General features: G+C 38.9%; 1 long non-coding RNA gene across 1 annotated transcript; it reads right to left on the bottom strand.

The window, feature by feature from the left end:
* Positions 1-203: 203 nt before the first annotated feature.
* On the bottom strand, positions 204-1,907 carry LOC134288599 (uncharacterized). Its single transcript, XR_009998049.1, has 2 exons — positions 936-1,907; positions 204-876 (listed from the first exon to the last, which is right to left on the bottom strand). It is a non-coding gene; the product is annotated as an uncharacterized LOC134288599 (long non-coding RNA).
* Positions 1,908-4,662: the final 2,755 nt, after the last annotated feature.

Below are 4,662 nucleotides of genomic sequence, written 5' to 3' on the forward strand. Positions count from 1 at the left end.
GTTGTTCTTATGATGACCCTTGAAATTACACAAAAGCTACTCTTATAATTTGTAAGAAATTGAATTATAAAATGTATTGCTTGAACCTTACACTCACCAGATATAACATGTGTTAACTACCGGCTGTTGAGTCCAAGAAGAATATAAATACCTATGTAGAACCGAAAATGTTCGGATCTGCATAGCAATAGTTTTGATTGAAGCAGCATAGATCTCTTCTACTGCTGCAGTAGCATCGGGTGCAAGAGGTTCTACGATCAGTATATCCAAATATTGATAGCGAAGCCGTGGTGCAGCTTCATCAGAACCTAATCCAAATCCTTCTCACTCCAAGGTCATTGGCAAAGTCGCCCGGTTGGCACTCGAAACGACGCGCAAATATAGTCATGCAGGAGGAAATCAGCGTGTTGGTCGGGGCCTGGACATATTACGATGACGAGAAATCCAGTTAGAAAAGGTTAGACGTTTTTCGAGAAATCAGCCGGTTGAGACAGGAACGAATACTTGAACAATTGCGAGAAGACACTGAAGATGGGGAACATCTGCACTTCCACGATGATGATGATGTTCATCCGGATATAACCCAGCTTGCAGTGGCATAGTTCGTGGGTACTAACCGCCAGTATTGCCTTATACTCACAGATCCAGCAGGGTTGATTCCTGTCCAACAGCACGATACGCTTGGCCCCTAACAACCCCGTAAAGTAAGCTTTTCTATGGGCCGACCGATTGGAACCTTCCACGACGAATAGCGCCCCGAGTGCTGGAGTTTCGACTGCTTCAGTCGCTTTTCGATCAGCGGATGAATTAACTTGGCTCAAGTTCCAGCAATCTCTCAACTGCTTTCCGGTTGAACAATGGTATACAAACAGGAGCCTACAAGGTTTAATCAACATAATTTATTCAAAATGCAAGCTTAATTAAACTCAACTTACTCGATACAGTTGAAAGTTGAGCTGGAAGCGCTGGAACCGGGGCTGGTACAGGCCTAACACGCCAGAAGAGGAAGGGAATCCACATTTTTCGTGCATAGGAAATGACTTTTATGGCAAAACTTCAACAGTTTTATAGACGAGGTCGTAAATATTGAAAATATATCGAAAAAAATAGACAAATATTCTGGAAATACTCTAATCTATTCCATCACCGAAAAGTTTTATCCGCGACTTCGACATTGATTTTGACAGCTAAATCGTATGCTTTGTTTACGTCGATCGCATAAAGATTTTTAAAGATGTGAGTGGTTTGCAAAAAAGATTTCCGGAGAAATTCACGAAAAGGTCGAACTGACAAAATGTACACAAATTAAGTGATTATAAGTGGAAAAAGATGCTAGATTTTCCTACTAAATACTCACAAACTTTCCTTGATATCACTTTTCTAACTATTGAAAATCACGGGTTGAGTGGAAGGCGTAATTCCATTCTGTGTCGCATGAAACAAAACAAGAATAACGCCTTTCACTTCTGGTGTTCTTGTTTACGAAAGTAAAAGGCGAATCTGAAATCAAAACATAAACACGGCGAAAGCAAACGCCGAAATCCTGTCAAAATCAAAAACAAGGCGAATAGTAAAAGGCGATTCTGAAATTGATATCGATTCAAGGCGCATATTGGGCGTATTTAGCATTATCGGGCATCAATTTGGGCGTAATAAAATAAATGCAATTTTTAGTGCAAAAATTAACAAATTTCTACTGTTTTATTAGAAAGTCAAGAAAATGTGTCAGAATTGTGTCATTTAAGCTTGTTCATGTTAAATTCTCGGTTAAATTACTCTGAATTATTCCTAAATAGGAATTGAAATTGTATCAGCAAAATTCGGTTGTTGTTTTCGCAATATTATTGCTTTGTCAGTTAAGCCCTATTCGCGAATTATTCCGGAATTTAAGATGCGTTACGGATAAGCTGCTAGTACACAGGGTCAAATATTCGTCCAAAAAGAAACCAATGCTCAAACATCTTGTTTGACTCGATCGAATTTTCATTAGTGTCAAACTGATGTTGTTTCTTGAGTTCTTTCCTTGTCAAATATTTGACCCTGTGTACTACTGGCCATAGAAGGGATACGAGATGGGTACAGATAATGCACAGTATAAAAGATGCGTGAGATTATTCCAGACTACATCTCAAATTGGACTATCACATTTTTTTTGGTACGCCTAAAAAGTGTGATAAAAGCGCACATATGCCTCGGATCGTCTCGACGTCTTTGGTGCACTTGTTCCTCCATTTTTCGGCAGTTGTAAACAGTGGCATACGGACCTGTCAACTGAAAAGGCCTACACGGAGAACTAAAACTACCTATTTTTTGGGTTTATTTTACTCAAAACTAAGTATATCGATTAAACTTTTTACCCAAGATTGGGTTGTTTTCTGTTGTCAAAAACAAAGCGAGCTGCATCGACCCACCGGGGGTACTTTGGCCCAATAAGCCAATTTTGAGTAAATGCCGTTTTTGTCAAAATTGGGTTGAAAAAAACTCACATTTGGGTTGAAGTTACCTACTCTTGAGTATATTTTATTGCTGGAGTTAAAGGCAAACTACACTGAACCAGAGAAGTTGTTATAGAGATGCGCGAAGACTGAAACCAAAGGTTCCAATTGAACCGTCAAACGCGGTCCCAATCGAGCAAATTCAAGGAAATAGAAAAACATGGGAAACAAAGCGCAACAAGAAAGCACATGAAAGTGTGTTAGTGCAAAGCATGACGTCACTTGTATGCTTGACATCTTATGGGCAGATCAAACTAACACGCACGCGAAAATATAATTTTGTTCACCGCAAAAATTGATTGTTATTGGGCGTGATGTAAATAAACATAACCTATATCCTCTTCGCGCTTCTCTATAACAACTTCTCTGCACTGAACTACAAATCAACCCAAATTTAAGTTGTTTTGACGCAATCCCGGTCTTCCGTGGAATAACTCAAATTTGCGTTAAACAGCGAAAGTGGTGAGTGAGTATAGTTCTCGTTTGAGAGCGGCAAAAAAATTAACCCAGTGGTAAGTTATTTTCACCCAACGGAGGCCTCAAATGACGCATATTTGGGTTAATTCAAGAAAACCCAAATTTGGCTTCTTCCACGGAAGAGCAGCGGATGCGTCGGTGCTTCTCTCTTTGTTTTCGACAACATTGCGGTGGGGCGAGGGAGAAAACAACCCAACTTTGAGTTAAAACTTTAAGCAGTTTAGCCAAATTTGAGTTTTTAAAACTTATTCTTTGGGTTACAATATTTTTCCGTGTACCTAGTGTGAGTTTAATCGATTTACTCAAATTTAGAGTTATTGGGCCAAACTATGGGTTTGCGTCAAAAGAACTCAAATTAGGGTACAGTCCCGATTCGTTCGTTGGCGGCTCGTTAGATGGGCTGTCTCGATAGTTGAATGTTCATTGGTTGGGGCAAAACCCAACTAAAAAGCACTGTCAATGTCAAAATCGATGTCAAAACGAGTTTAACGTCTAACCGCCGTCGCATCGCAGCTCCTATATACAGAACGTTTGTGCAAGTATGTGAGTGTTTCGTGACGTATTTCTCGGCACTTGCATGTGTCTAGAGCATTTTGATCAATTGTCAGTTGCCCCAACGAACGAACACGATTCGCTAATCGGGGCGCAGTCGTGACCCAACGAACGAATCCTCACTGTAGTTTGGCGGCTCCGTGTCACTGCGAATCCGGCATTACCCTATAAGGAGTAGCTGAAAGTCTCTTAAATAATGAAAAATCAATCAATCAATCTTTAAGGAGTAAAAAGTACTCTTTTTTGCCAGTATATGAAGCTGTCAAAATAAAGGGTACTTGTCAATTTTGGAAAATGGGTAATTTTTGCCCTGCTTGGAATTCCAACCGTGTACCCTTTGATGAGTGAAAATTTTGTTGAACATTTCGCTTCCATTCCATAGTCAAACAAGATTGATGTTTTTCTGATTTTTGCGGGTAAGTACAACGAATTATTCAAGTGTTTTAAAGTGATGAACTAATTAGCGATTTTTTATTTCTGTAAGATGTCGGTGGCTTCGAGCGTGGTTGTATCCAGAATTCCTTCAACTAGAAGGAATTTGCGGGAAGAGAGGTTATCCGTGGTTCTTACTGTCCGATTGGTGAAGCCCACAGAAACAATAATATTCATATTATGAATGGTTAGTTAAATTACATAAATGAATAAAGATTTCGCATTAACAATCTATAAGTTGTTTATTATTTATTTGAAGCATTCAAAAGTTCAAAAATCACTAAGTCCTCATAAAATGATAAAGAGAGTAAATTTTACTCTAATAATAATTTCAAATAGCTTCAGAAAAAAGGGTAAAAATCACTCCTTGAATCGACGTTCAAGCGGTTTACCCTTTAAAGAGTAAAGGCCGTTTACTCTTTTCATGAGTTGACCTAGTTACTCTCAAAAAGGATACTTTTCTACTCTTTAAAGGGCACTTTGATCTCTCAGTGATACCCTTGCCTACACAAACAAAAATTGTTGTAGTTCCTACCGAATCCGTGGTTAAATTAAGAACTGCACCAACGATTTTCAACCGAATGCAAAATTCTGTTAATTGTACTGAAACATTGTCAATATTGCCATGCGTGTGGTACCGTTGACTGAAAACATTCTTGATGCTACTATTTTGGCATTGTAATTTCGACCATGTCGACTTGAATGT

Source organism: Aedes albopictus, chromosome 2, assembly GCF_035046485.1.
Source record: "Aedes albopictus strain Foshan chromosome 2, AalbF5, whole genome shotgun sequence".
Classification (NCBI taxonomy): domain Eukaryota; kingdom Metazoa; phylum Arthropoda; class Insecta; order Diptera; family Culicidae; genus Aedes; species Aedes albopictus.